Source organism: Gigantopelta aegis, chromosome 6 (assembly GCF_016097555.1).
Source record: "Gigantopelta aegis isolate Gae_Host chromosome 6, Gae_host_genome, whole genome shotgun sequence".
Lineage (NCBI taxonomy): Eukaryota > Metazoa > Mollusca > Gastropoda > Neomphalida > Peltospiridae > Gigantopelta > Gigantopelta aegis.
The window spans coordinates 24,737,830-24,750,061 of NC_054704.1; positions in this window are offsets into that span (position 1 = coordinate 24,737,830).

The window sequence follows — 12,232 nt, forward strand, 5'->3', positions numbered from 1 at the left end:
AAGTATATAAAAATGATCGCTTGCTACCAATAAATCAAATGTAGCGGCTTTCCCTTCTAAGACTATATGTCAGAATTACCATATTTCACATCCAATAGCCGATGATTAATAAATCAATGTGCTCTAGTGGTGTCGTTAAAACAAAACAAACTTTAACTTTCATTTCCTTCCATTACATATGTTAACGACGTTTCTCAGCATCATGCCCAGGAGACGCCAATCGATAATCCCGCTGATTGGGCACTTAGTTGTAAATTGGTGCCCAGATAGCTGAGGTGTGTTCCCAGGACAGGTGATAGGAATTAATACGCAAGTCGCCTGACTATGATACTTATCTACATACTTAAAGTATGTTCTTTATATAATATGTACGTTCATTAAAAAAAAAAAAATTGTATTATTGTGTGAATAAGGTGAGAGATTTATTTTAAAGTGTTTAATTTGCCAACTGTAGTAATTAAAATGAACTATATTTGCGTTAATTAACTATATATTATTCACCGCTTAAATGTATATATAGAAATATGTATTTGGTAATTGATAATGACGACTATGATGATGAAATATGATGATGATAATGATAGCGATTATTATTATTATTATTATTATTATTATTATTATTATGATAATGATGATGATGGTGGTGGTGGTGTAGTAATGATGGTGATGATGATGGTTATGATGATGTAGATGTTGATTAAAAGTGCAAAATTATGATAAAAACAACGGCAACGTATAATAGTATCTCACAATACTGTAATTAACCCTTACAACAATCCATTTAATGCTTACATTTCTTCTCTGTTATTAAGTGTCTGGTTTTGTCCTTATTTCGATCAACAGAAACATAAAACTGAATTACTATTATTGGCACTTGTCGCAATCAATCGTGCCCTTCGCCCATGGTATGCCAAAGCTTGTTAACAAAACATACGTGTTAGATTATTAGCTTTTTAAAATATGATCAATGACTCAACGCGTCACCGGGGCGACATAAAAGAACTGTTCCGAGAACCGGTGACAAATAGCGCCCTCAGGTGAAAGGTGGCACTCGTTAAAAACAGCCCAACAAAACATTGACCGTAAGGCGAGACTCGTGGTTTGATTGTCAATAAACGTAATCGTAATCAGTTCAGATCACGGTCCTTGTGGTCGTAAGAACGGCTATTTATTGTATTGGATAATCGAAACAAAACAGTCCTTAATAAATAAAAACTAGAGTATAGATTACGTTTCGTTTTATTATAGGTTTATTTTCGACCTTATTATAACCTACCAGTATATAATGATGGGTTCTGACCTCGTGCCGGACTGTTTTTAATTGCTGTGTTTGTACATCTGCCAGACTCGTGTGAAGGATTTTTTTCTTTTTTCTTGAGGAGTTAGTAGGGAACGAAGGTAATATTTGTTTTTGACGACACATCAACACATTTTCAAGGAGGGGTTTGGTGTCTAACATATTGTTATTTCAATATTTGGTCTCGATAGATAAGCAGGCAGATATACATACATATATACATACATACATACATGTAACAAACAGAGAGACAGACAGACAGGCAGACAGACGGCGGACAGACAGACAGACAGACTAACAGACAGATTTATGGACCGATAGATAGACCAACCGTCCGACAGACCAACTGACAGAGAGACAGACATACATATACATAGATAGATAGATAGATAGATAGATAGATAGATAGATAGAAAGGCAGACAGGCAGATAGATATACATAATATATACAGGAAGATTATTATATATGACATATAGATAGATATATAGACAGATAGATATATAGACAGACAGATAGATAAATAGACAGACAGACAGACAGATGAGATAGGGGACCGCTACATAGACTACTTCTACTGACAAGAGCAACTAGATACTTTTATATGCATTCCCAAAGGCAGGACAGTACATACCTGATGGGCTCTGGGTTTAACGTGTGTGTGTGTGGGGGGGGGGGGGGGCAAACAAAACAAAACAAATAACAACAATTAAAGTTCGGGTCATTCAAGGTTGAACCGTTCTGCAACCCACTGCATCTCAGACAAGCACTCTACCACTGGACCACATTCCGCCCAGATCTTTAAGAGTAAAACTTAAAATGTATTTTGTTTAACCACATCATTGGAGCACACTGATTAAGTAATCATCGGCTATTGCTTATGTCAAACATTTGGTAAATCTAACATAGTTATCAGAATGAATCCGCTACATTTTTCCATTTGCAGCAAGGGTTCTTTTTATGTGCACTTTCCCACAGCTAGGACAGTAGCTACCAACCGGCCTTGGTGGCGCAGTGGTTAAGCCATCGGACTACAGGCTGGTAGGTACAGGGTTCGCAGCCCTGTACCGGCTCCAACCCAGAGCGAGTTCTTAAGGGCTCAATGGGTAGGTTCTCTTCTCTCTCACTAACCACCAACCAGCTAACAACTAACCCACTGTCCTGGACAGCCCAGCTAGCTGAGGTGTGTGCCCAGCACAGCGTGCTTGAACATTAATTGGAAATAAGCACGAAAATAAGTTGAAATGAAATGAATGAGTAGCTACCAGGGTCTTTGATGTACAAGTTGGTTGGGACGGAAAAAACAATTATCCACTGACGAGGTTCGATCCTACGACTCAAATACTGCAAGCCACTGAGCTACATCCTGACCACTTTTAAGCAAGTTTGTTTTGTTTAACGACACCACTAGAGCACATTGATTTATTAATCATCGGCTATTGGATGTCAAATATATGGTCATTTTTGACAGTGATAGAGAGGAAACCCGCTACATTTTTCCATTAGTAGCAAGGGATCTTTTATATGCACCATCCCACAAACAGGATAGCACATACCACGACCTTTGATATGCCAGTTGTGGAGCACTGGCTGTGACGAGAAATAGCCTAATGGGCTATCACCGACGGGGATCGATCCCAAACCGACCGCACATCAAGCGAGCGCTTTACCACTGGGCTACGTCCCGCCCCAAACTACTTTTAAGAGTAAACAGTTTGTTTTGTTTAACGACACCACTAGAGCACATTGGCTTATTAATTATAGGCTACTGGATGTCAAACATTTGGTAATTTTGACATAATTATATAGTCTTAGAGAGGAAACCCGCTACATTTTTCCATTAGTGGCAAGAAATCGTTTATATGCACCATCCCATAGACAGGATAGCACATACCACGGCCTTTGATGTACCAGACTAAGAGCCTAGGCTCATAGTAGTGTATTCCAGTATACAGTGCTTATATTTTAGAACCCATAATCTCTAATAAAATGTAGACTTTACAGCTTTTTAGAGCGATCCAGGGATGTAAAATTACACGCAAACTAGTCGTATCGACTCTGGGTATATCTCTGCCATAACAATATATAAAATATATTAAATTTGTCTTAAGAGCTATCTCAAAATTCCAACGATATGTTTAAAAACTTTAAACTTCCTCAGGACGGAATAAAACAAGGAAGTACAATGGGACTTTAACAAATTTACAAGTGAATCGATTAAAACAATACAATCGTGTAAATTAAGTAATAAGTTAAAACAATAAAGGGAACAATAATGCTTAGATAACTTTAAACTGTCATTCAGTTTGCACGTTTGTTTACCACGTAACTGTGCAATATTTGTAATTAAATATTTTGCAACATTTACTATTCGTCAGCTATTGCTTATATTGAAAAGCTTCAATAAACCTAATTAAATTTGGGGTCATACGTAAGTCATTTGGAATTATTAAGTAAATTTAACTAAAATAATTAATTAAGTGGAAGACGAGAATTTATATATTTGTATACATGTAGTTTGTTTGAAAGATGTAGCAAATTCAAAATGCGTATCTACACATTTGTTATTTTCATATTTGCCGCCATTTTTGCAGATAGACATGCAGTTATGGCGGGGTTTTTTAAAGTGTCGTGTAATACATATTTCCATGCAGCTAATGTAAAGCAGTGGTCAAACGTCTCAAATACACACAAATATTAACCTCAGGTGTAAACTGCAAACTCAGTTTATGGTCATATCCATGATATGATATGATATGATCGTGTTGATATGACCAATCGTATGCTTCCAGAGCACCTACATATTATATGTACATGTTTATGTATACAAAGATACCACACTATCATTCCCAGTGTCATTAATACTTATAGCGCCCGATTTAAAAATTAGATCTTTATTTAAAACTTAATATATAAAACAAAGAAACACCTTTCCTATTTTTGTCGCTGATTAAAGTAGGTGACCTTTATATGTAATGCTAAACTAAATAGCAACCAGCTAGGTCAAAGTTCGAGGTACACGATTCAGAGCGCAGTTAATACCACCAATCCTGCTATTGGTAACAGTGTTATTTGTCAAAAACATAAAATAAAATAAAATAAAATAAATAATAATAATAAAATAATAATAAAATCTGGGCAATAAATGATACCATTATATTTCATCTTGTACCACTATCAAGTAGCCTTGTGCTTGAAACTTGCAAGGTACCAGTAAAACTAAATACTAACCGTTTGTGCGAAACTGGGGATTTGTAAAAACATGCGGTTATATTGAAAATGACCCATGAAAGATTCCTCTTTCTTCAGTTATTATTTTTTTTGGAGATTATGGTATTCATATTTATGGGTCACAGTTTGCTTGATATAATGCATATAGTTTTTTTTAACTACATACGTTAACATCGTCGCCTATTGGATTTTATTTGGTATACCTATACAATAAGATATATACAGTTAAAACAGTATTTTATTTGGTATACCTATACAATAAGATATATACAGTTAAAACAGTATTTTATTTGGTATACCTATACAATAAGATATATACAGTTAAAACAGTATACAAATGTTTGAGAAATACACTAGCCCTCACAGAAGCTTATGCTAGTGCCCTATGTATTATAGTAATACAGCTGATAATTGCCACTAGCCCAGACCAAAACTTTATTAGCCAGGGCCAATGGCTAGTTGATTTGTCGAACCCTGCTTATACGATTTATAAAACTCAGTCTTTTTGAGTTATTTGTTATAGTTCAATGATAACAAAAGAGTTCATGTGGATTTGCAAAATTAACTTATGTGTGTGCCCAGGACAGCGTGCTTGAACCTTAATTGGATATAAGCACGAAAATAAGTTGAAACGAATGAATACAAAACAATTTCCATTGCTGATAACATTAAAACGTTGTAATTACTAGTTAATTTGATATAATGTTGTCAAATTGGTGTATTTAATGTTTAATTATTAAAATGCAGTTTAAATTAAATAAGTATTAAAATGTGTAATTAAATTACAAAGTATTAAACATGTTTAGAATTGAGTTGTCATTAAATTAAAGTTCCATCACTGGTGAAGAGTACCCACTGAAACTGCAAGCAAAGCACTTATTAAAGATGATATTTGATATGATGATATATTATTAAAACGTTGTATAAAAGTGATGGGTAAACAATTTTGATTCATTCTATAAATATTTAATTATTTTTTAAATATTTTTTTCTACAGTTATGCTTGTTTCATGTCAAACAAATACATTGTATAAAACAATTAAAAGTAATATATAGTTATTTTCAAAATTCTTGCTACCTGAATACTGGTACTGTGTGAAAGAGTGGTAATATTGGTAGTTCGTACTTTGCTGCCAAACGAGGCACGGTGTTATGTTGCTACCAAATAAGCCCATGATAGTGACTAGAGGCCAAATTCACATAGCTTCCTTAAGCTCTCTTGAGTTTCATTTCGTCATTGCAGGTGTTTTCGCATTGCACTGCCATATCGCAAAGTTGCGAGACTAGTGAAGTAGACCCCTCATCCATGCATTGTTTATATTTGTTTTATTTCAGTATATTTAAAGTAAAATCCTATAGTGTAAAACCCTTCTATACGCTAAATTAGGTTTATTCATAAACATTTCAACTTTTCAAAATAATTTTAAATGACTGCTTGTACACAGACCTTAGAAAAAGGATATCTAGTTGTCATTTATTATATCATTATTATACATACATTGTTATACGCAGTATCATACGTCTTATCATACGTCATCGTATTGTATTTCAATATTGATTGCATTTAATGTTCCACCATTATAACGTCAATCAAATTTCTGATACTTTCATGTTTCATCTACTTCTACGATTGGCCATCTCCAAAACTACAAACATCTGTGAACAAAGCATAGTTGCATTTGTAACTACAAAGCTTAGATAACATCATTGTAAAGATGTCCCATCCTAGAAATACGCCCACAGCAATTAATATTGAAGTAATGTGTCTTGTATATCTGTATGCTAAACTATTTGTCAAAACTATCAGCAGCTTCCATATTAAAATCAGAAAATCCCAATAGCCGATAGGTCAAACGTTCATCAGTTCTTTAGACCAGTGATGCTTATACATATATATCGAATTACAAAAGAAACGCGATTTATAATTTACTTTTGTTTAATTTATTTGAAATAATTCCTTCTTAATGCCATTAGTGTTTGTTTCTATTAAGAGTGTCAGTGTCTGTGAACATTTTAGACCCATTTGTATTAAAATATCTGCGTTTCGTTTGTTGTTGAGTGTATTTGATCAGCGTTTCCAAGATTATAATAAGTTTCGTTACAAACGTACTGATTAATAACACATAAATATTATACTATAAAAATACAGATAAATTATATACTTTCAGTATTTCTGCCAGAGAGAAATGTTTGGGTATGGAGCTATGGAATTGAATGCAACCACGATCAACAGGGGGTATGGGGGGGGGGGGGGGGGGTGTTCTCCCAGAAAGAAAATCGGTTAATTTTATGGTTAGGGTTTAGAAAATCATACAGTAATAATAAGAGTAATTAATTTTATCAAAAGTTTAACTACAAAAAAAAAAACACAAAACAATTCTTCTGCAAAATTGTTTGGGTATACCCATTTTACCCTCTGGCAGAATCCCTGACTATAAATGTTCAGGATAACTATGCGGAAAATTAAGCTTGCAAAAGTAAGAGACACAAACGTAATGTAGGTTTAACAAATGTATAATGCTTATTATAATCAGTTTATATTTAATATACTATTTTTACTGATTCTGGGTTCATATAAATGTTAAATATATTCTTATATATTATATTGATTATTAAACCCCCTACCTCCCCCACCCCCCAACAAACAAAGAAACAAATAAACAAAAGAAACCCAAAGCAAACAAGGTGATAAATGCGTTTGAATTCTGCTTGGATTTCTAAAAGTAGTTCTGTTTTTAATGTCATATTTAAAAAAATATATCTGTTAGCCCAACAAGTAAAATTAATATAATTATATAATTGAAAATAATACGTGCACCAAAGACACTGTACTATAATTTCATAATGATCTAGACAACAATGTAATGGGATCAGAAAACAATTGTAAAATGATTTATGTCGCCATAGTATTGATACCCATATTTGGTTAATTAATGTTTGGCCACCTGCGGTGAAAACCTTTGCAGCTAGTATTGCTTCCATATTAAAGCGGCAGATTAGGGGGCAGAACAGTAATCAATCAAATAATACTGCATGAAAAAAAATCTCCAAAATCTTATGAAAGAAAAAAAAAAGAAAGGAAACAAAAAAGAAAAGGAAAAAGGCTGTAAAATGATTCATTCATCCACTAAATTTAATTTAATTTTATTTAATATTTTTACATTTAGCTGTATCTTTTGGTTTTGTTTGCTTGTTTTGCTTTGATTTTTTGTTTGGTTGGGGTTATTTGTTTGTTTTGGGTGGATTGTTTTTGGGGGTCGTCGTGTTTTAAAAATATATATTTAGTGTTTTACTTCTAATGCTTACTTGGGAATTATTTTTCGGGTGTGTATTTAAATCTTAGATTAATTAACCTATCTGGTTGTTTGCCTCTGCAAAATCATGTCCTACATCACGACTATCATTACACGAATTTCATTAAAATTGCACCACACAATTTACCACGCTCATTGCTGTCTTAATACAGGCGCCCGGATAAGTAGACGTGTTGCTAATTATTAACCTTTAACTCGGCATATTGAAGTTTGTCATTACATTGCTATACACTAGTGACCAATCATTAGCTGAGTTTTGGTTTTCATCTTACTTTTTTTCTCAATTACTACAATTTTGCAAGGACATCGTCAGTTAAAGGGAGCTGGCCAGTGGAAGATTAGTATAATTACGAGGGTCAACCAGCAAGTAGTAACATTAACAACACCCTCTTCATGCACACAGTATTTGATCTTTACTCCAAGGTAGCCCGGACCCACCACCCCGAGGACGTGTCCTGGATTCACTGAAGCCTATAATGACAGTAATATGATGCCGGCACAGTGGTAAGCTGTGACCATTTGTTGACCTTGTTCTTCATCGTTTCATGCCTCAAACCAACGAATGGTGATACTTGTTTTTGGACTACAACGTTTGGACATTCTGTTACAGTATTACGACAATAACTTGTCAAACAGTATATGAATATGCTATGAAACTTCTAATGAAAACAATTAAAGTACATAAATAAATTGGAAACAAACAAAATAAACACAGTTGGAATCAATATTTTGGTGCAAAATACACCTTATATATCTAGATCTATGTGTACTGTTCATGGTAGTAAATTAGTAATGGGATATATAACTTGGAATGTTAAAATTCTCTCTCTCTCTCTCTCTCTCTCTCTCTCTCTCTCTCTCTCTCTCTCTCTCTCTCTCTCTCTCTCTCTCTCTCTCTGTGTTGTGTGTGTGTGTGTGTGTGTCTCTTTCTCTCAAAAACAAAACATAAAAACAAATAAATCTTTGAAATTATATTAGATAATGAAATCGAGTGATTCAACTGCCATTTACAAATGCACGAATGGTTTAACGACACCCTAAGCCAGTGTGTCAGACAAAGGTAATATATGAACATGTTTATTTACATTTCAAAAATAACAATTATATAATTATGTAAAACGAAAAACAGTGGAAAGAGAGAAAAAACCTATACCTGAAGTTGTGTCTTGTTCTTGTCATTTGTTTTCAAGATACATAAACTATTTAAAAGACCTGGTTGTAGCAGTCTTTTATAGAGACAAATACATATTACTTTGTTCAAGGGTCTCTGTAACTTTAATATTTAATTTAATTTTATGATTTATTTCAAAATTAATATTCATCTGAGTGTCGTATGGTCAGTCACACGTGAAATACAAGCTTACATTTTTTTTTTGTACAGTGATTGACATTAAATGGTCATTGATTTATTCTTTACAGCTGAAGAAAAAAATACCTGGTAAAGACCTCACCACGTATTTAGTGAAATTTATGACTTTCGATCAGGTTCCAAATAAGACGAACCGTATAATTTCTCTTTTGTTTAAAAAAGAAAAGTAAGAAGAGAAAATGGATACTAATAATGGAGGTCTTTCCAGGTTAATCTCAATGCTGTTATGTTTGGCGTATTGTGGGAAGCACACGGCGGCCGAAACACAGACAATTGCACGGTGTAGTTCGGCTATTTCTGAGATTTCTTACGTTGGCTTCTGATCAGGTCTGTTTAGTTTTGGTTTATGATCTTTCTTTTTCAGACTTAGCAACAGTGTCATAAAGTCTTAGCCGAACAGGCTACACCACGGCGCGTGCTGTATCAAAGAACGGATCATGAGCACAGAATGACGAGTTACCGGGAGCCCCGCTGAAATAAGGGTCATTTACGTGAATTGTCTTCGCACTCCTCACCATCTAAGTTGACAATCATTCGACGAGGACAAAGGCCAATGGAATAGATATCCGATGCCTTTTGCGCTGTACTTTACTTAATCCTGTATAACACTTAACAGGAGTGACACAATGCTGGGCCTTCTAGGGGGTTGATAAGGGCACAGCGGCAGTCACACTCCGCTGGGCGATGTCTCGGAAAGCCCGACCGTCTTCACCGCTTTGCGATGATATAAGGCCTGGGGGAAAGGAGGTGGATCCCGCATTGGGAGGGAGAGTGATGACATGGTCTGGCTGAGGTCGTGTGTGGGGGTGGGGTCGGGCTTAGAGGTAATGGACTGCAAGCCAGAGCTGGAAGTCTCGGCAGAAGACGCAATTAGTCTTGAGAAACCCCCAAAGATGACCCTTCCTGATAAAAGCCATGCGAAGAGTCCGAGTATGGTGTTTATCTCTGAGCAATAAACCTTAATATCCAGGTGTCTCAATAGAAAACGGGCCGTTTCGACGCTGACAGGCGCAATGCATTGCATATCCTTCTCCGTTTTACGAGTTTGTTTTCTCCCATTATATCTTTTGTGTAATTAGGCAAGAACGCTGCCAACCACAATACCGCGTTCTTTATGAGACATGGTTTTAACAACATGTACAAGAACAGTCAGAATGCTTTTATTCTGACATCTTCGCTCTATTGACAACCAAGTGTGACCATTGCTACATACGCACGACCACATTAAGACGGTATTTGTGGCAAAAATCCCTTCTGGCGACGTGGCACGACCAAGAGGACGGAGAATGGTGAAATGTCCTAATCCAACATAATGGTCATTGTTGGTCACATAATAATTGGGCATTTTAATTGCCGACGGTGGAAACCGTGGTGTTGGATTTCAATACGATTTTCCACACGTTTAACCACAAGTCCCCAATGGACGGAGAAAGACATGGAATCACCATGCCTAAACATGCAATTAATTCGGCCACAATGTTGAATTATGGCAACAGTAGGACTTCATCTCTAACTAAAATATCAAGAAAACCTGTAACAAACCTCTATGAGTGGCATGTCACCGTGAGTAGGTGTTTCTGTTTGAAGGTTGTAACGTGAGACACTTCCCCGTGTAATTTGTCGTTCGAGTGCAGTGGGAGAGACCACTGTCTGACAAAGCCGAGGATATTTTACGCAGCGGGTCGTGGTCTATCCTTGTTAGCAATATGTTCAACCATTTGAGCGACAAAGTTCAAGAGGATATCACTGACCACTTTCCTACAATACCAAAGTTTCAGATTCCACGAAGTCCAAGCTTCAAATGTGTTTGCCAGATAATAATTTTAAATAAGATAAGATCTAACGTTCTGCTTTAAAATAATAATATTTATAGACCTATTACGGACTTATGTTTGTTTTTAAGGGATGTACATATATCTGCATTGGTTTTATAATCATGTGACGGTATTGTCCAAATATTTCTTGGACTGCATTGTTGAGGTATGATTTTGTAGTTTTTATTAATCTAAAGTGGGATTTGTTTTACTGCAGTTCCATTTCTTTGGTTTGCTTTGTTCATTATTTAAATAATATTTTTAAAAAATCATTATTTAAATAAATAAATAAATAAATAAATAAAATGTTCAGTGTGTTTTTGATCCTCGTCCTGTTTGTAATAACTCAAACTTAACTGTATTTCCTAATTTGCAATGTATATATGTGTTCGTACCTACGATATTATTTAGAAGTAAAAGTTTGGGTTACTACCAACATCAGGGTGACGCATGACAACAGTGTATATACAGACACTGACATTCTAAACAAGAATATGTAGTTTAAGTAATTAAAAAAACTTTTAAAACCGCATTTACCTCAGAATAATCTCATCAGTAAATAAATAAATAAATAAAATTGAAAAATATTTTTTAGTCAAAATATTAGTTTGAAAAATATTAGTTAGTATTTATATCAGAACATGTATTATAAATACATGTAATAACATTAATATTACATGTATATTAAAAATGTATATATCAACAGAATAATATTATTAGAACGAATGTCTCATAATTTACATACATATAATTATTTAAAAACCTCATATAAATCTCCCAGTACATCTGTACATTCTTTTATAGTAACCCATGTGCAGTTCCAGAATTACGCACTTTTGCTGTTTCACATAAAACTCTTGGAACCACTACAAACACAAGGCCGTCCAGAAACACATTGGAGTTGCCAAAATGGATAATTTAGTAAAGAAATTTCACATTGTGCTGTTATTAACAGAAGTTTGATAACAAAATAATTAAAGTCAAGGACCCTAATTTCCGAGGTACGTACCTTTTTTGGTTAACATGAGAAGCATTTGAAGATACTCCAGACTCAAAGACGATCGTAAGTACAATGGATTTTCCAACACATAAAGCAAGACGTTGTGTTAAGTTTAACGATTCAGTCGTAATAGCCGAAATTATTATATAACATCTAGTGAAATATCTTAAAATATCAGTGAAATAAAAGTGTTATCAGTCACTCCGTGA